The sequence below is a fragment of the Emys orbicularis genome, chromosome 1 (assembly GCF_028017835.1).
Source record: "Emys orbicularis isolate rEmyOrb1 chromosome 1, rEmyOrb1.hap1, whole genome shotgun sequence".
Lineage (NCBI taxonomy): Eukaryota > Metazoa > Chordata > Testudines > Emydidae > Emys > Emys orbicularis.
Window position 1 is genome coordinate 203811317 of NC_088683.1, and position 22045 is coordinate 203833361.

The window sequence follows — 22045 nt, forward strand, 5'->3', positions numbered from 1 at the left end:
TATTCCTTTAAAAAGGTTCAATCTATGTGCAATATAGTGTCTGTAAACAGGTTCCTTTTGTCATGTGCCTAAGATCAAGAATGTTAAAGAGAGGGTTATCCTGCTAGCCGTGCTTTCTAACTACAAAGGAAAACTGCTGAGCATAGGGACCATTTCAGCTGAGAGGTTTCAGCTTTAATTGGCTCCTTGCTATCATACCTTCTGCCAGACTTGTGGCTATCTCACTTAGCAACATTATCTCCAAAAAGGAATTTTCCACCTTCACTGTAGTCAAAACACAGCAAGCACAATTAGCAAAAAATAAAATAATAATAATAAGGGTTATTATTACAAAGTGCTTATTTAGAAAGTAGGAGTCCCAGTAAATATCCCACTGTCTTCACATGGGCACCAGGGACTAGAGACTACTCGGGCATTATGCCATCATTCTGCGCAGGAGTAAGGCTGATGCCAACATAACACACAACAGATACTGCTTTGTGTGTGTTTATGGCATTGAAGTCAATCTGAAAAGTTAGTGCCAAGTATAGATGGAAGATATTTGTAGATATTTGTGCTAAGGAACATGAAGGTAAGTAAATCCCTCTACCTTTTTTGAAAAAAGCCTCCATGGTCCATTTATACCCTTCTGGATGCTCACAGATTTTTCCACTTTACAGCCTATCCCATTCCACTAAATCCCATTACTAACCTATCCTGTTCCTGATTAATTTTTCTCCTTTGTCTTTTTTAGATGTGCTATGAGTCTCAAAACTCTTAGACGGCTACCAAAATAATTCAAAATACAACAGATGTAGCAGGTCACTTTGAAATAAAATGTAGTAATTGTCACCCGTTAAAAAAAAAAAAACATATCTTCAGCTGCTCAGATGATGTGCAAATGTTCAAGACAGCAACGCATTGGGTTGCAGTATGTTACACTCCCAGCTTCTGTCTTTGCTCTCAGATTTGAGCTCAATGTGCAATAGTTAAACCACCAGAAAGGAGGCAGCCTGAGTAACACTGAACCCTGTCCATTTCTAGAGTGGGTCAGCAGAGGATGGATTATTCCATGCATAATATTTAAAAAGCAGAGGACTCTGTTTTCCAAGAGATATTAGCTCAAGCTGTAGGATGCTAGTGTGCCAATTAAAGCTGCTGTACATTCATTTGCTGCACAGCAGACTCCTCAACAAGACACTGGCTGATGGGCAAGAAATTAGCATGGTTTCTTTACTCCTCTTCCTGTCTGCCGATGGCTTGTCTCAGAGCTGGAGAAGATCATCCAGCTCTGTGCTCCAGCTCTCCCCTTCAGATGGTTGCAACTGCATAATGCTGCTGGCAGCATTTCCCTAGCGTCCTCCACAGTTCCGGTTATTCTTTTCCCTCCCCCTCCCCCCAACAGAGAAGGTTAATTCAGCTCCGACACGCATTCTCTTCAACTGGTTGTGGCCTCCTTTGACTTTTTCCCTGCTCTGCTGACACTGCACAGTATCTTGCAAAGTTCCTTCCTTTCAGTGCTTCAGAACATTCAAATATTCTATATTAGCATGAAAATGCTATAAGGGAGATTGTAGGGGAGCACAACTCCTTCTGCTCTGATACCAGCACAGCAGGAGGTCTCCTCTTCTTCCCCCTAAAGTGGGGAAACCCTGCTTCCTTACGTCTCCTCCTCTTCCCAGGCTAGTGAGGGAGAGACTCACTGGGTACAAGTGAAAGCATTAGGACCATCAGATGCCTAGCTGAGCAGTTTCTGGGTTTCCCAGCCTTTCCTCCAGCAGCAGCAACCCCTAGCAGGAGATGGAAGAGGTGTCCCAGCTTCATCCTCTTCCAGAAAGGTCCATAGAAATTTAAAATTTGACATACGCATGCAAGCGCAGAAAAGCACTTTTTGAGGCCACCTATGACAGAGCCTGAGACACACAAGAAAATACTGTCCTGAAGACCGTCCTTCACAGGCTTCTCTTGATCACCTGCATCATCTCTTCTGTTTTGGGATGGGCTTGTTGCCCATACAGGATTGATTCATTCCATTTCATGCCAATTCAGTGAGAAGGTCTTCAGTGTTGACTCTTAACATCTTGGTGCTAAAGGACAAGATTCTGTTCATTGACAGGGATTAGAATTTTAGCTGTAAAGGAAAATTTAGGGGGGGGGCTTAGGACTCTGGTCAAGCTTACAGGCCTAAAGAGTTGACCGAGCCTATGGAAAGTCCCCAAAGCAGAACAATGGCTTTGTGTGTATAAAGGGCATGAGGGGGCAGAGTGAAAAAGTCCCCAAGTAGCATAATTTGCAATAGCCAGCCTTATGAAATATATAACCACAACAGTTGTGTTAGAAAGGTCGCTGACCGCAAAAGAACAGACAGTGAGTAACAGGAGTGGCCTAGTGGGGGAGATGCTTGTTTTTGCTTTTCGCCTTTTTCCTCTTCCCCGCAATGGGCAGCTATTGCGGGGTCCCTGCATGTCCTGGAGCTGGAGGGTCATTAACTTAGTTTCAATGTGGCGGTGATAGTGTTGGGTTTTATTTACATTCTTATTTTTACTTTGTTTACAGGTGCTAATTTTGGCCCAATTTGCTTTCTTTGGGCAGACTGTGAGAACTGCTTCCCACAGCCTGTTTCTAATCCTATTTATTGTGTCCTGGTCGTGGTCTATATCCTCCATGGGCCACTGGGCTGCCTGATAAAGGCGATTTAATGTTTTCCTGGGCAGGACTCCCCTTAGGAGTAGGTTTAAGTCTGTCCAGGTAGGGTTAAAACAGTGCATGACAGTTTAATTAATTTTTTTTTCTTGGAATTTAACAGGCTCTTCTTTTATTTTCAGAAAAATTTTAATTAAATTATACAATTCCGTGGGAGACCAAGGTGCATGTACAGACACCAAGGTCTCCTGACCCGAAGCGCCAATGCCCGGGAATTGGCACAAGGGGAACATTTCCTCAGTACAGGGAGACACTGTCTGAGGGGTACATGTAAGGGCTTTTGATACTTAAGGCACTTAATATTTCTTGCCCTTGGGGCCTGTGGGGTCTGGGCAGCAGCTCTCTGCCCAGTTCCATCTGGGTGAGGTGCTCCAGCAGCTGCTTGCATAGGCTGTGCTGGAGCAGCAAACTGCCTGCGTTCTAGGAACAGGTTTATAAAATCATCAGGAGGTGCGGAGGGGATACTTCAAAGGGGCTTTGCCTCCTGAAGGGGTCTAGATGGGTAGAGGGATATCTGTTGGCCAGTGGGGTTACGGGAAAGTGTCAATTTCCTTTTTGTCTTTTTTAGTTGGGTTTTAAGCTTTTCTTGGAGTCCTTGGGACTCCCTACTTGAGATTTATGGCGTCGTTTTACTGTTTCCTCACACCAATAAAAGTATGCATCAAACTGACCTTGTCCGACTTTGTTGGCAAGAAGTGCGCCTCTGAGGTGCACAATCTTGTCAAGGTCGAAGCTTCCTTCTAAGGGAAATTGTAATTTTGGATTATCCCTGGTATACCAATTCCATTTTTTCAGAAACTTGCAAGTAAAAGGACTACAATTTAGGTACATGTACACAGCTGATGTACCTTCTGGCGGGACGGTGATTCCTTTTGACTCACCAGCCCCCATATTTTTATGGACAATTTAGACACAGACAGAAACAGACAGACAAACACAAACTAGGTGTGCCCTTTTGGCGAGACGGTGATCCCACACTGCCCCCCTTTTTTACAGCTTTTCCAGCAAGACAAGGATCGCCTTGGATCCTCCGGCCCCCAGTATCCTGACTTTCCTGGCGGGGTGGCGCTCCCGTTGAGCCCGCCACCCCAGCACCCAATACTTTCATACAGAGGCCTATTTAGCCACACCCAGTGGCTCTTCCCGGGGAACAGAACAGAAGGGTGTCAGGCTTATCTGGTAGCAAAAAGGTTCAGATCCAGCGTACAACTCACCCAAACCCAGAGCCTATGGGCAGTTCTCCACCGGAACCCAATAGAGAGATTTTAAAAGGATCTCTTACCTTTCAGATGGGCCCGGGTATGGTGGGGAATGGTCCACGGTCCTCCAGTCTGGGGAAGTCTTCTGTGGATCCCGGACGAGCCCCCACAATGGCAGAACAGACTCTTTGGGTATATGTTTGATTATTTACTAGTGAGGCTACTGATTGGCTAAGATTTAGAAAAATATTACTTTCCCATCTCCACCCTAAGTTTGTTAAGAAGGAGAGGCAGAAGAATATTAAAAGTTTCATTTTCAGGTAGTTTTGGCTAGGCTCCGCAAGCTATTCTTTGAGATTTCATAGTCTTAGTTTACTTAGCTGTCCGGCAGTGAGGCAGCAAGGGAGAGGTTACTAGCATAATCACTTTGCTTGGTTGGAGGCTTTATTATGTCCTCAGGTGGAGAGGTTGTTTTCTTAGCAAGATCCAAAGGCACAGTGGGTCTGTCAGCGGACAAAGGAGCTGCCATCAGGTTAGCACAGCAAAGGGCCTGGGTTTCCCCTAGAAAGAAAAGGGACTTGGCTGGACACCTATGGGATGGTGCAAATAGTGTAGCTGCAATCTGGAATATCCATAAGAGTCAAGAACATGAGGAAAAATTGGGACACTTAGAAAAAGCCACAGGCCTTATTACTGGAGCACAATTGACCCAGACACAAGCGGGAATAGGTAAATTACGTATTATCTCCACTCTTAGTACAATGACCCAGAAGCTTCTAAAATAAATGGTGCTTGGCATTGCTGAGGCTGGAAAGGCATCGCAGTGGGATCTGGCCTGTTCAGAGGTGCAGGATTTCCTGAATGACCAGCTTGTGGCCATTCGGGGTGACCTTGACCATCAGGCCTGGCCCACTGCCCTGACAACCAAATCAGGAGTACCATATGATCTGTTGCCCTGGAGATATACATGGAGATTTTCTGGATGGGAGTGCAGACATTCATAGTGCTCCTTCCAAGCATACGGGCCGGTCGGAGGGATGTGGGCTCCCACATACCGAATCCTGCCGGGTCCGTGGGGAGGATGCATGTGGGATTGGATAATTCACCAAGACATTTGGGAAATTAAACCACCTGGTAGGCCTAACCGATTTATAGTCAGTGCTCCTAAAATAACACCTGATGTCTGGATAGGGATAGGAAATCAATGAACACTCTGGCCATTAGAGCCCCCACAGCTTCAGTGTGTACGTAAACTGAAGCCAGGAGAAGTTGTCATAGTTCATGACGGCATTTGGTGGGAGGGTATGGGACAAGAAATTACCCTGACAGGACACCTACTATTTCAAGCTAATGACAGTTGTGTGCTCGTTGAGGCCACCACATTGCGCAATATTCATTTTAATCTCACCACGACTGCAGGCAGTCATATCTTATATTGGCCTGCAGAGACAATTTTGCAATCAGCCCTCCAGCCTCAGATCCCCTTTAATTGAAGTACCCTAGTACTTGACCGGTTCCAAAATCTGCTTTCAAATTTTACCAAAAGTCCAAAAAATTTCCGACCTACAGGGACAAATACACATCCTCCAAAATACCTATCAAATTGAAAAAAATGCTTTTCATGCCACCCGAGTATCTACGTTATGTACTAAATATGATGCCTTGTGTTTTGTGACTAAAGCTATTCAACAATCTCAACCTCACTATTTTGTTATCATAGGAATGTTAGTGTTTTTATTGTTTAGTGTAGGAATATGTTATTGTTGCTGTAATAAATGTATGTATCATTGCCTGCCCAGCTCTAGACCTGTTAAGCTCAATGTAAAAGAAAAAGTAGCGCTAATGGTTGTCAGTGAACTTTATAATAACAGAAGGCCAGGAACAGTGATGAACATTTATGAGAAAATGCAGGTAGAGGGTGAAGAAAAAAAAGTGAGGAAATTAATAGACTAATGAATATAGAGGTGTAAGCCAAGGTGATGCTGAAGAGGGATCAAAGGAGGGATTGTAAAGGAAAATTTAGGGGGGGCCTTAGGACTCTGGTCAAGCTTACAGGCCTAAAGAGTTGTTTTTGTATGGAAAATCCCCAAAGCAGAACAATGCTTTTGTGTGTATAAAGGGCATCAGGGGGCAGAGTGAAAAAGTCCCCAAGTAGCATAATTTGCAATAGCCAGCCTTATGAAATATATAACCGCAACATTGTGTTAGAAAGGTCGCTGACCGCAAAAGAACAGAGTGAGTAACAGGAGTGGCCTAGTGGGGGAGACGCTTGTTTTTGCTTTTGGCCCGTATTGATTTTGCAATGTATTCCAAATAAGGTAATTAATACGGAAGTATGTGTAATTTGTCTGTGGTTTTAAGCTTTAGAAAGCTTGTGTATTCCTTGAATTGAGGGGCAGCTACTGAGAGCTGTTACCCCCCTGCGCTTGTAATCAATAAAGGAGACTCTGCTGATCTGATCCAAACTCAACGTGTGGTCGATTTTCCACAACATAGCCAAACTGAGGTGAGTAGAACACATTTAAAATTTTGACATGTATTTTACTAGACCAGCAATATCACTTCTGGTTTGGGCAAACAACTCATTCAATGCCATTTGTACGCCTTCCACGTTCTTGGTCAAAAAAAATGCACACAATCAATACATGCAGCCCACCACTTACCAGACATTGAATGGGGGTGAATCAGGAACATTTTCCTTCAAATTTTCTTATTTCTGTGGATTTGAGCTGAAGATATTGCACGACTGAAGATATCCAAAGAACATAATACAATCGATTACTCAGCTGAATCAGTAACAACCCAAGTTCGGCGTATGTGATGCACATGTGGGAAAAAGTGCCTGAGGATTCTGTCAAAGAAGCACCACCTGAGCTCCGTGATGCTCTCCGGCCATATTACCATCATCATCATAAGCTTGTCCACAGCAGAATCTGAGATCTAACTTATGTTCAGCTATGACATTGCATATTATTTCAGCTATTTCCTTGCCAGTCTTCTTGGTAATGTCTCTGAAGTACAAAAAACATTCCTGAATCAAAGTTACCAGCCAATATTTGATTAACATATCTGATCAACAGGGTTTGTTCCTCATCTGAAAGCAATATCGCTGTCTGATATTGCATCAAATTATTGAAAAGTAGTTGGCCTCTTTAACTTCACCTAGGATTGTTTTCATGACTTTCCCTGCACATTCTTGAATAAATTCATTTTAGCTCTCAGGTGATAAGGACTGTATTTAAACTTTGAGATTGCACCAGTGCTTTTTTCACATGGTCAATGTGGTTACCCAAAATCTGATCATACTTGGCCAACAAATCAATAATACCTAAAAATTGCCATTGGATTTATCACCCAGCTTGCAACTTGTGCCATGGAAGGCTAATCCTCATTCTCCAAGAAAGAAAACAAAACATTGTTCAGAATTCCCTACCACTTCTTTTTTATTTCCAAAATTTGTCTCCAATATTGAGTGGATGATTTTACCACCTTTCAATTATCTTCTTGCATCCATCCATTTTATATAGCATGTTCTCTGTGTGTTGCTTTTTTCATGGTCAGGGATTTGCTTATACAGCCAGTGCCAGCTGTGATGTTCAGGCCATCCAGGGAGTATGGCTAAGATTGGAAGAACACCTTGACTTGTTGCATCCTGAGGGAAAAGTTAACATGGACTGCAACAAACAGCATGCTGTGTCACTAATGTCAAGTTCAACTTTTACTCATTTAGGAAGAGTGTAGGGTTAAGGATGGATGGATTTTTATCTACCAGTTAGGAAGCACAAATTTATTTATGTTAACCTGTGTTACAGGTCCTGCATTTGAAAGAATGTTCTCAACAGAAAAATTAGGTGTTCATCCTTATCCTCTAGATGTTCTTCCTCCTCCAGATGTGCTTCTCCTACACCAGAACTCAGAGGATTAACATCAACTTTCTCTCCTTCTCCAGTCCTTGATTTCCATCCAAAACATTCTAGAGTCCTTTTCCCTGCTCCTTGTACTGAAAATTCTCTGCCTTTCCTTTCTTTTTTTGTGCACCTGGCTTGTATACACACTTTGCATCTGACTGACTGAGGGTAAGCGGAGTTCAGGGCAGTGTTGCCAGTATGGTGGAAGTTTCCTCAGCTCTAAGGCCGTGGTTCCCAATCAGAGCTGTTGCAGGAAGCAGCCAAACAACCTCCTCCCACCCGCCTCCACCCTATTCTGACAGGAGGGGAGTGGTAGGAGGGAGCAGAAAAAGCCCAGCAGCTCAGAGTAGCTCCACTCCCTCCTCCCTATTTCCCTCCTGTGGGTGAGGACAGCTCCTCTGCTCTTTACCCGCTCTCAGCAGCACACAGCCCAGGAAGGGGGAGGGAGTGGGGACCCCTGGATCTCTCCCCTTCCAGCCTAGAAGGGGGACAGGAGACTGGGGGCCCTGCTGCAGGCCCCTCCCCAGTCTAGGAGGGGTTGAAGAACCTCAGGAACAGCTAAATTGATGGGAATACACCAGTTTATTAGGGAGAAAGAGAAATTGTCTGAGACGGAGTCACACACTTTTCCTAACCTGGTGGAACTGACAATTAATTATGCCATCCATTAGCTTTTGACAACTGAGTTTATTTCAAGAATATCTTTTTGTGAAAGTTTCTGTCTTAGATAATAATGTTATTGAACTCATCATCAGTAAAGCCGGATATATACTGGGGAGAAGCAGGATGGAGTGGGGCCCCAGGAAACATGATGTAGTGGGGCCCCAAATTTCTCTTGACAGGCCTGCACGTGTAGGAAGCAACATATATACCAAATCTCTCATCACCTGACTTCTCTCTTCCAATTACATCCTTTCCCCATCTCTAGTACATTTGATGTAGAAAGGAAATGTTTGTCTGTTCCCACACTAGTGTGCGTGTCTAGTTACCAGGCCCTCTGGATACAAGTTTCTTTTCATTTTTAGCTGACTGAAGCTCTGCCTAAAATCTCAACCCCAAATTGCCAAAGCCCATAAAAGTCAAACAAATGGGTTCCATGCAAATAGGCTCTTTGGTTTTATTATTCATCTGGTTGTTACCACAGCCCATGGCACCCTCATTCCTTAGCTGAATTGGGAAACTGTCTTTCGCAGCAACCTTTGGGCTCATTTTTATTCATTTGGCTCCTAGACAGTACAACTATCTAGAGAGATAAATAGATTGATAAGTATCTGCTTATTGTCACAGGACTTCAATAACTGTTTACGTTTGCCATTTACACAAGAACAAAGCATCTGTTTTCAATAAAGACTATTTTAATTTGCCAAAGAAACTAAACAAGAACAAATATAAAATCTACATAACAGAGAAAGCAGAATGACTTTTACATTAAGATCCTCTATCTTGAATCCCCTAACAATCCTGTCCCCCAGCAATCAGGCAGGACTAGAACATCTAAAGTTCCAAACAAGAAATTATAGAATCGTTGCTACATATGTCAATCTGCCATATAGACCCAAACTGCAGGTTTCACTCTTCCTATTTTGTTTCCCACAGAATCTCACTATTCTCTCATCCTCTCTCCCAGCACATATGAAAGGAAAGAAATAGAGAAGGATGGTGTGTAGTTTGTACCAAACACTAGTTTTCCCCCCCCCCATGATTTTAGAACATAATGTTCCTTTGTCTCTTTTCTACCCACTTTCTCACCAGCATCCCAGCGTATTTGTTCAATCATTTTTAGTGGGTTTAATTCTCTCCCGCACTGCTTTTTCTGCATCTCCGCTTCTCAGCCTCCACTAATAGGAGCAGAAGCAGGCCCATAAATTCAGCAGCAAAATTTATGTTGACCTCAATGGGAGCAGGATTGGGCCTTTTGTGAAGCAATACTTTTCTTGTCTACACTTCCTATCAGAGAGCATGTAGAGGAGCGGACTCACCCCTGCGGCACCTCCTGCTGGTGACTCTGGGAATTAGCTCGATCCAGCCATCAGAGCACCCTCTGCAGGCTCATGATCTGCCTGTCCTCTGGCCCCCATGTCCCTCCCAGGACCCTGGTGCCCCTTTCTCTGGGTGCTGCCCCCTGGCAGTACACCCCTCAGTACTAGGGTCTCCCCTCCCAGGGGAACCCCCACCCACTATCCCTACCTCACCTCAGTATCAGGCTACCGCCAGTTATCATCTAGCCCCATGCCTGGGGCAGACTGCAGTATCAGCCTACTCATCACTGGCAAGGAGGGTTTGGACCTGCTGCCTTGGCCTACCTCTGGGCTGCCCTCTGCAACCCCCAGTACCCCTTGGCCCAATGCTAGGCCACAGCCTGGGGCTTTCCAGGCTGGAGCTCCGCAGCCCTGCTCCACCCAGGTACTCTGTCTTAGCTCCCTGCAACCAGGCCCTTCTCTCTCTGAGTACAGAGAGAGACTCTTTGGGCTCCTGGCTCCCAGCCTTTTTATACAGGCCAGCTGGGGCCTGATTGGGGCGTGGCCCAGCTGTGGCTACTTCCCCAATCAGCCCAGCTTTTAGAGCTGCAGCCCTCTGCCAGGGCTGTTTTAAACCCCTCAGGGCAGGAGCTGGGTAACCACCCCGCTACAGAGTATAAGCCACTGCTTCTACAAGTGTGGATTTATTTTAGAGGTAGTCCACTATGGGCCTAATTCCACTCTGCCTTCCCTGATGTATAAGACACACCTGTGGAAAGTGAGTGTGAAACTGTATCAAATCCAAACAATAGTTTCATATTCTTTTTGCACAGGCGTAGTGTCAGTACTGTGCAGGGCCGAGTTGGAGAATCAGACCCAATTTCTGTAGTGAAAAACAGAAACTGAAAGTAGGAGGAGAGAAACATATTACAGCATCATCTAGAGGCATCAAACTGAGATCAGGTGCTGTGTTATACAACACATAAGAAGCGATCCCTCCCCTGAGGGGTTTATAATCACAGCAGCAAGATGACAAACAAAGGGTGAGAGATCAAGCATAGAACTCACCCAAGGTAACAAGGCTGGTCAGCGGCAGAGCAGGGAATAGAATGCAGGTTTCTTGCCTCCCGCAGCACCCTACCCCCTAGACCATGCTGCTAGTTTATATACCATATAAAAGGACCTCTGCTTATGCCTGCTTAGCTTTTGCAGTGTTTTACATCTAGTAGAGAACAAGAACCTTAAATCTTCCTTGGGAGAAAAGTGTTTCCCTCAGTGATTTTAGCACATCAAAACAGTTGAGGTTTACAAACCAGAACTATGAGATTCATCTATCCCTATTCTCAAGCAATTAACTTGTCTAGAAGTATTTTAGTTATTCTAAATTAACATTTAGGTTAAAGGTCAAGGCCTGGATTTAGAGTAAGGAATATTAAACAATTATAAGCCTATGTACATGTATTTGGGCAGGTATATTCTCAATGAAAAAAGCAGCTGTCTTTAAGACTAGGAGGCAGTTAGGCAAAGAAAGTTTCCTGAGGGGAATACAAATTAAAAAGTTCTGAGTCATGGCACTGTCTTATGAAGGATGAGTGCATATATATTTTTTAAAAAACACTTTCCCTTTTCATATAAAAGGACTGTTTATTTCATCAATGCTTTATTTATGAAGGCCGACACTTAGCTTTACAAAACATCTATTCAAACATCAGTGACTCAGAATTTTGGGACTTTCCTGCTTGTCTGGGAATAATGTTTATAATACAAACGTCTAGCTAATTAAATGCCATTTTCCATGTGTCAGAGATCTTTGTGTCTGCTGTAAGCAAGAAAGAAAGTAGAATCAGTCCTTTCCCTTTGTTCTTGGAAACAAAGAATGAAAGTTGCAGTACTTCATTTTTAGATGATAGTGACAGATCCTGTTCTGAGCAGGCAGAAGTATTTTCCCATATGCTTTTGCAGAATCAGGAAAGTTAGCGTAGCATTTTCAAGTTAGCACAGGACTTGCCGTCAAGTCCCTAGATATTCTAGGCGTCTTAAATTGATTTTAAAACTGTGCTTTTTGGGGCAGGGTGGCACCATCTTTTTGTTCTGCGTTTGTCCTGGTTAAATTTTGACTTTAATTACAAACAGTGTCAGTCCCTGAAATGTTCAACTTAGCAGAGTGCACCTCCTGGCTTGGACTTAAGAGGCTCATTTTGGAGAGCTTCTGCCTAGGGATCATAAGGATTTCATTTCCAACCATAGAGTCATAGGACCGAAAGGGACCTTGAGAGGTCATCTAGTCTGGTCCCCTGCAGCACCAGAAATGTTCCAGGATGCGCAAGACTCCAAGCCCCACCACTAAAGGGGAAACCCCATTGATTGCCTAAGTCCTCTCTGTGTTTGGCCATCAGAGAGCATTTGTTACATGGCACAAGTAGGAAGGTTAGATCACTTGGAGAAGGCTTCACCATTCCTGCTGCGGACCAAGGGTATGAAATAGTGAGTATAAGTTTTATGATGTAGTGAGTTCATGAGGAAAAGCTGATGTGCCCGAATTAGAGAGGTGGCAAAACTTTTTGAGTGGGGGCATCTTGAGTGAGTGACGTAGTGAGGCTTCTTTTGTCCCTGCCTTCCCTTTCATGTTTTTTTCTGTCCTCACTGCTAGTTTCAAATCCCCGAGATTCAGAGCTCTACTCTGGGCACATACCAATGTAGGCTCCATTTTTAAAGGAGCCTAAAGCAATGAGATGCCCAATTCCTATTGTGAGGCCTGGCCACCTAATCCTCTTTCGCCACCTTTGAAAATCACAACCATCACTGGCATTGCATGCAATAGGTTCACTGCTCCCGCTTCACAGCGTAGCCCTGCTCATTCTCATGCTACATCGGACAGTGATATGGGTAAATGAGGAGTATGGCATCCAGGTGGAAGACAAATCCTCTGTTATAAACAGTACTAGGAGCAACCCAGAAACAAGAGGACAGACCCTCCAATACCTCTCCTATTGCCCCAGGTTACATTTTACAGCCCTCATTCCTGACTGCAGGAGCGGTGCTAGTTCCACCACTTCAAAATCAGCACGAATAACTGTCCTGCCATGGGAGGGGTAGAATTTGGATTACATTCAGTGTCAGGAAGCCCTTCCTTAAAAAAAGAAATCTCTACATAAGAGGCTAATACAAAGTATGCAGCAGCTGCATCAGAGAGACAGTGTATTAGCATCCACTTTATTCCTTATAGAATCATAGAATATCAGGGTTGGAAGGGACCTCAGGAGGTCATCTAGTCCAACCCCCTGCTCAAAGCAGGACCAATCCGCAGACAGATTTTTGACCCAGATCCGTAAATGGCCCCCTCAAGGATTAAACTCACAACCCTGGCTTTAGCAGGCCAATGCTCAAACCACTGAGCTATCCCTCCCCCCAAAAAATTTTTTCTGGGGAGAGACTGGAGAGACTTGGAGATTCATTTTGTTTTATTTACATCTCGGACCCTTCGGGGAACCTGGAGTTATTCTCAGCGACAGAAAATGAGTGGAAAAGAAAAAACCCCACAAAAGAAGGACTCATAGCCACCCATTTAAGCCTTAAGTCTGTACAGGTTCATTAGCATCAGTCTACCCTGAGGTAGAGGGACACATCACCACCTCTTCTGCTTTATAAAACATTTTTCAATAAACCCTAAATATTAAGGCTAAATTATTTTATAGTATCCCAGTGTCCAGCCTAAGGGTCTAATGTACTTGGAGAAGTTGTTTTATTCATCATCAGCCATAGCAGATTTTTACTTTGTTTTCATTTTTTAAAAACTAAAGGAAATTATGTGTATTGACCACAGATTCTGTTCTCTTGGCTGAGTTAGCATACTGCAGACCCAAGGAAGTTAAAGCATCTCATAAGATTCTATTAAAAAATCATGGGCCCTATCCTGAAGGTGTCTACTTTCAACTCCCACTGATTTCATTTGGAGCTGAAGCACATAGCAGCTCTCACAAAGTATTAGACACCTTTTAGCATCAGACTTTAACCTGCTGATACACCTCTACTCCAATATAATGCTGTCCTCGGGAGCCAAAAAAATCTTACCGCGTTATAGGTGAAACCGCGTTATATCGAACTTGCTTTGATCTGCCGGAGTGCGCAGCCCCGCCCCCCCAGAGTACTGCTTTACCGCGTTATATTCAAATTCGTGTTATATCGGGTCGCGTTATATCGGGGTAGAGGTGTATTTGAATTTTGCTTTTTTGACTATTAACACCCATAGCTCTCACACACTACTCATCTCAGCGACTACATTCATCTTCTTTCCAGGACTTCATCGTCTTTGAAACAATTATGTCAATCTCACTTCCTTTATTCATCTCTAGTTATTTCCCCTACTTAAATTCTCATTTGCTTTGATCTCTCAACTGTATCCCACATTCTGTACCTGAGGCAGGGCCTCCATGATGGAACCACTAACACTGAAGGTAACACTCGATTTTCTGGAGGACAACAGCTCTAAAAGGGGTTTTCTGAAGACCCAAGGAAAGTGATCTTAAAATTCCAATGCAAAAGGACACTGTCTCCAGAAGACAAAGGACCGATTTGAACATAACTTGTCATGAAGATCTAGTTTGATCCATTGCTACAATAGACAGATATGTTAGTGTTCTGTAGGGTGACCAGATAGCAAGTGTGAAAAATCGGGACGGGGGTGCCCGTATTAAAAAAAGCCCGTATTAAAAAAAGCCCCAAATATCGGGACCGTCCCTATAAAATCGGGACATTTGGTCACCCTAGTGTTCCGTATCCTGGGGCTCATCCAACACGTAGTAAAAATCAGAAGGGGTTTGGCCATTGAATATGTGGTGATCTGAATCTGGCTCTCTAAAATGAGAAGCTGGGAGGGAAATGTGATTTGTTGTAAATGCCACAAGGAATCAAATTAAAGGAATTATAATAATTGATTTAGTGTCAGACAATACCTTGAATGTGAAGCCAATAAATTCTGATGAACTGCAGTAGATACCTTACAGAGAAGGCTTAATAGCATACCCTCATAGCTTCCATTAACCCTTTCAATGCTGAGTGGCGATGCATGTGTCCTGAAGATGGTTTAATATGCTGTTGGGGGCAGAGGGGTTGCATTTCCTAGGCATCCTACAGTAGTTTAGTAGTGCAGTAGCTTTCAAGACCTAAATCTAGTGCCCAAATGGAATCAATCATAAAAAGATATCAAGTATACAACATGGGAGCGATATTATGGTCCAGTAGGCTGAGAACATGACAAGGAAGCAGGATTCCTGAGTTCTAATCCTGGCTCTGCTACTAGGTTATGTTGTGACCTTGGGCATATCCCTTGTCTTCTCTGCTTCTATTTCTCCATTTGTAAAATGGGGGAAACACTGTTTACCAGACTACCTCATGGGGTGTTCTTAGGATTAGTTAAAGAGACCTTAGCTTTTTTTTTTTTAAAAAATGATGTCAAATAGATAAGTTAAAAGCAGATACTACTCCTGCTCCCAAACCTCCTGCCAAATTTTGTGGTTTTACAATCATATTTTTTAAAACCTATTTCTCTCTGCTATTGTCTTTTGAAAGACTCCCAGACAAGGCGGGGAAAATCGAACTGCCTTCTTAGCTAGATGTGAAGGGGTTCACGCACCACAAGAGTGCCTCCTTATGGCCAGGCATGGTGTAACAACTGCCTTTCACTGGTGCCCCCTACTGACCGTCACTTCAGTGGTCTCTCATGAAACTCAGCCCTCCGGCCAGGTCACAGAATTTGTTACCCCAAAAGGGGCAGACAAAGATCAACAAGCAAGAGTCCAAATAATAATTCCAAGATCTTGTGTCATGTCTCTGGCCCCTGACTCTGGGCTTATGCCACATTGCCAGTGGCTGCTAGGAGAACTCAGGCACCCCCTCTACACTGGATTCTATAACTGACAGCTAAGGTTCATACAATCCCACCCCTTGCTACTGTTTTCCTGGGCTTCTTCCTACCCAGCTTCTCTCAGGCTCTCTTTCCCACAACTTCTCTGGGTTGACCCTTCTTTCAGGGCTAGGATCTCGGGCACTATTCTCCCATTGGGTTTCCTCCTCACCACTTCTCTGTTCCCAGAGCCTGACTGCAGACTCCCTCCCTGCAGTCCCTTTCTGCTACAAACTTATGCTAACCAGCCTAGTCCTGCCCAGCTGGGCTTCGTGATCAATTGAGCCTGGCTCTCCCTCCATGTGGACTCAGGCCCACATTAACCCATGCAGACCCTGTATGGGGTACACACCCAATCACACCCGGGCAAAAAGTAAAACAGACGATGCACAAACTACTTTTGAATACACAAAGCAAACAAACTAAAAAAAAAAACTCCTTTGGTTTCTAATCTCTCAGACTACTATAACAAAAGGAAAATATATTCATACAGAAATGTAATTTTTAAGTGGATGGTCCTTTTAACATTTTACAGTGCCTTGAAAATATAGTTATATTTTGCTCATGTTTTTTGAATGGACTGGAGATGGTACTAAAACTTTTGCTGAGACATGTCTATAGATCAATAGCAGTGAAGAGGTTAAAGAAAATGTGCTCCACCAAACTCTTAAGCTATTGGTGGACAGGATCTGTGGGGATATGGTCCTAGACAGTATGCTGTATGCATTCTTTTTATTGGGCAGAAGAATACTTGCTAGTGCTTAAACAAGGTGATAAATATTTAATATAAATGTAGTAGATAGAACTGCTGGATATAATCATTGCTTCATTATCTGTTAGGGCCCATGTAGTGCTAAAATCTGTAATGTCATCTAAGATACAAATCTACTGTGTGAAACATTATTGGAATTGGAGTCATCATAAGAAACTTCTGGTCCTGGAAGGCTCAGGTTTTTTCCTGAGATTGTTCTCCTACTGCTCCCTAAACAATGTGCACTCAAGTCTGCCAACATTCCCTGTGTTTCCATCGGTTTGTCTTCCATTGTTTATTATCCAATACCATTCAGCCTTATAAAAATCTGAACAAAAAGTGCATTGGGCACAACAGTTTGTAACAGTTGGTGATTAATGGCTGGCCTGTCTGGCACCTCCAACTAAGTGGGAGAAGGAACTCAGGTGAATTTCTCTGATTCATTTGAACTTTATGGATTTGAAATATACACCTGCTGCCGTAACTTCCAAGTACAGCTCCGGAAGCAAGGTTCTTTGTAATGACTCTGGGCGTATGTGGACTCAAGTGGTGTTGGCAGAACATTTGTTGAAGCATCCCCATATTTTTCTATTAAAAAGGATTTCTGAAGGCTTTTTGATATTCGTTTGGACGCCTCCAGCTCCATCAGTGTCAATTTCACCCTTGTAAATAGAGCCAGCACAAGGCCGAGGTACCATTTAAGCACCTAAGCAGTGCACAGGATTTGGCTAGGCCATCTGCTCATGGAGTGTGAAATTCCTCCCTACACATACTCCCGTTAGGATTAATTAGGGGTGGGATTCATGCTCATGCACCAGAGGAAGAATATACTCAATGGTATTTCAAGATGAGTGATCTTTTTCAAAGATGACAATCCATTCTAAATAAAAAGTTAACTGATAAATGAAGTCAGTCATTTCTTGGCTAAAGTTGGAGACTTCCCTATAAGAAAGCCCTTTGATACCTGAAGTTTGTGTTCTCCGTCTCCTACAGAGCTAAAATCTTGGCTGATAATGGTCATTCTGTGTCACCTGCAGAAAGAGAGAACTTACAGAGAGACCAAGTGGCAATGAGAGAGAACTTCACAAAACACCACAAGGCTTAAGCGTTTCCTTTCCTGTTGGGACGATAGCCATTTTCAGAATGAAATGCACACCTTAATCCAAATCCTTGTCCTACTGAGGCCTAATCAAATTTTGCCATTGATTTTAATGAATTCTGGATTTGGTCCCTTTTAATACTTAGCACACTACAGATTTTTCATATCTCAGGAACAGGACTATGAGATAAGTATCTAATGCTGAGACAGTCAGCTTCAGAAAGATGGATAATGTTTGTTATATCTGTAAATCGTAGGAGTTCCATAGGTTTGTGTTTAATGTTGAAAAAATTGCCATTTCAGGCCAGCACAAAAGTTACAAAGTGGATTGAAATATAGATTTTTAATTAATTAATGAGATTTTAATTAAATTAATTAATGAGATGGCTTTTTTGAAGCTGCAGCATTTTCATACAATACAGTGTAAAATTCCTTGTAAAAAAATGATTCATAGAGAACATGGTCTAAGATATATTGTTATCTTTTTAAATGGAGTCAGAATGGCTGTGCGTTGGCCTAACATTGCAGTTATTTGGTGCCAACACTTAGATCCATACAAGTGAACTGGATATAGACATAAGAGCTTACTAAACAAACTGGACAGAGTCCCAGCGGGAACACTCAAAACTGTATTAATCAAAGTCAAACGGCAGAGCAAATTGAACCGGTTCATTAATTATGAAAATTCTCTCACAAAGTGACATGTTGTTAACTGTGTGGAGGCTTAACACATTTTCATCTCTAAAGCTTTTTTACTCTGCTCTGAAATGCAGTATTTAGTTATGAATGGAGGTTCTCTTTTTTCTGCCTCTTCTCTGGAATTCAAAGACATACATACTATATTAATATCTTATGTACATGGGTATGCACAGCATATTTATACAAGAAAAGTTTCTTTGCAAAGATAATATACCTACACCTATACCCCGATATAACGCAACCCGATATAACACGAATTTGGATATAACGCGGTAAAGCAGCGCTCCGGGGGGGGCGGGACTGCGCACTCCGGCGGATCAAAGCAAGTTCGATATAACGCGGTTTCATCTATAACGCAGTAAGATTTTTTGGCTCCCGAGGACAGCGTTATATCGGGGTAGAGGTGTATATACACACAATGAGAGAGACAAAAAAAGTTAAACTCAGCAACTTGGAAAAGTGAACTTTGGAAAGGAAAATTCTATATTGTGATGCCAGTTACAATACATGAAAACGCTGTTAACCTGAAAATGTAGGAGAAAGACCTGTTCCTGTCCCAGAAAAATCCATTTTAATCAGGATTATTCAACTCACCCAGGTGCACAGTGTTCCATCCAAAGTCTTTTGTGCTACTTAAGCCCTGCAGTGTAGTTATATAGTAGATGGGCTGCAGACAGAGCACCCACCGAAAGGCCTCTGCATCCCTTTCATACTACAGGATAGTCCCTATACCAATTCCTCATAGGTCACTGTATACAGGTACCATCCCAGGATGCCCCCACATGGCATGGGGTATCCTTGCAGGCATCTTTTCTCAGTTTCCCTCTGAGCTCCCACAAGAATCCAGTCATGGCCACGGTCTTTGAAACAATATTCTGCCTCTCCTGGGGTCTAGTTTGTTAAATATCATTTATCTCCCAAAAGGCCCCTTTCCACTCTCCCCTCAAGTTTAGAGTTCACAGTCCTTTTCCTTGGGACCATGGCTTCAAGTCCTGGCCTTTCCATCCTATAGCTCACCCTTCAAGTTTAGGGTCTCATAGCCCTTATGGGGACTGAGTTTCCAGTCCTAGCCTCCCTGGCCCATAGACTCTCCCATTGGGTTCAGAGGTTGCATAGCCATCTTTCCTGGGGCTGAGTCCTGGTTGAGTTCTCCTCCCTCAGCAGCTCCTCTAGCAACTATCCACTTCATTGGACGTGTAGCCAGGGCTGGTGCAAGGATGTTTCGCGCCCTAGGCGAAACTTCCACCTTGCGCAAGGATGTTTCGCGCCCTAGGCGAAACTTCCACCTTGCGCCCTCCCCCCTCCCCGAGCCCTGCGGCAGCTCCCCACCCCCACCCCCTTCGCCCTGAGGCGCCCCTCCCATAGCAGCTCCCCTCCCCACCCCACTCCCGGTCCAGAGAGCCGTGCGGCAGCTCCCCACCCCAGCTCACCTCTGCTCCACCCCCTCCCCGAGCCCTGCGGCAGCTCCCCACCCCGCCCTCTGCCCTGAGGCGCTCCCCCCCCCCCCCGTGGTAGCTCCCCCCCCGCCCGGGGAGCCGTGCGGCAGCTGCCCGCCCCAGCTAACCTCTGCTCCGCCTCCTCCCCAAACAAGCCATCGCTGCTCCACTTCTCCCACCTCCCAGGCTTGCGGCGCCAATCAGCTGTTTGGCGCCACAAGCCTGGGAGGGAGAGAAGCAGAGCGGGGCGGCGTGCTCAGGGGAGGAGGAGGAGCAGAGGTGAGCTGGGGCGGGGAGTTCCCCTGTGTGCCGCCCCCCCTTATTTGCTGCAGGTGGCCTTCCCCGCGCCCCCCTGCCCCAGCTCCCTCCGCCTAAATGCCGACAACGACCGGGGCGGCCGAACATCTGGTCGCCGCTGAAGAAAATGCCACCCCCAAAATGCTAGCGCCCTAGGCGACCGCCTAGGTCACCTAATAGGTTGCACAGGCCCTGCGTGTAGCATCCTTTTGAGTCACCTGCCCCAGAGGCACCGACTTCCCCGGTTCTCGGGGGGTGCTTGATCCTCGCTCTGCCCCAGAGCCCACCCCCACTCTACCTCTTCCCACCCCTGCCCCACCCTGCCCCCTCCCCTTCCTGTCCCCGCTCCTCCCCCAGCCCCAGTGTCTCCTGCACACCGCTGAACAGCTCACTGCAGTGGTCGGGAGGCGCTGGGAGGTGCTGATAGGTGGGGCTGGCCGGGAGGGCTGGTGGGGAGGAGCTGATCAGTGGGGCTGCCAATGGGTGCTGTGCTGGAGCACCCACGGAGTCGTTGCCTATGATCTGTCCAGTCAACAAGTCAGCCTTTTGATCCTTCTAATAACCCCAAACACTTGTCTGTGCTGGGAGAGAGATGGAAGCCTTGCCCCCACCCATTCAACAAGGATCCTTGTTCCAGGCCCTTAAAGAAACAATGGGCTGGGATAGCCCCATACCTTTCCTCTACCGGACACCAACTGCTCTTCAGGACCATCTTTCTCTCTTCCAATGATGACTTCATTTGCTTCCCCAGACACATGGAACAGGTAACTACCTCCTCTGGCCTTAAACGGCCAGTATGCCATTAAGTCATAATGACGGGTGGACAATACTGGGGGCAGGTAAAGATCGAGAACCACAGGAATTGCAATGACTCAATTCTGGTAGCTGCACTCCCCTGTGGAAGTGATGCAAGGGGCTGCACCACCTTATTGTAGCCAGGAGCAGCAGCCACGGTAGGAAACATGTTCTTGGGCTTTGACCCAAGTATGAGAGGTGGACTTTGCCTCCCAAACCCTAACCTGGTCATTCACATACCACCTGATTATTTAGGCTTGATGCAGGTGAAGTGAATCTCATCCATGGCAAACAGACCATATAAAACTTCTCACGCAGAAGCATTTTCAAGTTATGAAGTGGATGTTGAGGGCCTGGACTGGGTTTGTTTCTGAGACTCTGAAAATTTGGTGGACCGAATAATGGTGATGACTTTGTCATCTCAAAACCAAACCTTTTTTTCTTCACACACATGCCTCCTGCCTATGAGAATTGCCACTGAATTCTTGTTTATCTCAAGTATTTTATGTTAATTTAATACTGATAGAAATGCCAGAGGATTCTGGACATTGAATTCTTCAATGTATCCACAAAACAGATCAGGTTTTCAACTGTCAGGAGCAACAGTGCCCAGCTACTTGATAGCACTGGGACTAGCTCCCTAACAGCGTGCAGCTGAAGTAGCTCTTCCACTAAGCAAGGAGTGTGACCTCTGACCACAATAGTATGAGAGGTCAATAGCATAAGAGGTAGCATGATCGAGTGATCTCAGAGACTAATCCTAGCGCTCACAGTCACTCCATCTGTGGCCTTTGTTGAGTCACAGATGCCAACACGTGGGTGCCTAATTGATTTTCAGATCTGGATGCCTAAATTTAGGCCTTTAAATCCAGAGATGGAATTTGAGGTGCCTAATTTTATACATCCAGCGCTGAACATTTTGGCCTTAACTAAGGCCAGTCACAAGTTTTGCACCAAAGCAGTTTTCTGAAGGAAAATTGAGTTTTAGACTAAATGAAAATGTGTAGAAAGTGCCTGCTTTCCACAGCAAAATTTCACTTTTGGTTTAAATTTCCTGTAGGAAAAAAAATTGTTTTCCTAGCTCTAGCTTTAACATTTCTGTGCCTCTGTTTTGACATCTGTAAAATGGGGATCATACTTTTTATCTTGCTGATGGGGGGTTGGGATAAAGAAGTAGTTACTGTTTATAAAGTTCTATGTACGTGGTTTTAATAGGGGTCAGGAAAGGGTATGTACACAGAAGGTGTTGGCAGCTAGGAAGAGAGATGAGAAAAAAAGCTATTCATTCTTCTCTCATTTTCTATGCTTTTGTCTTTCCT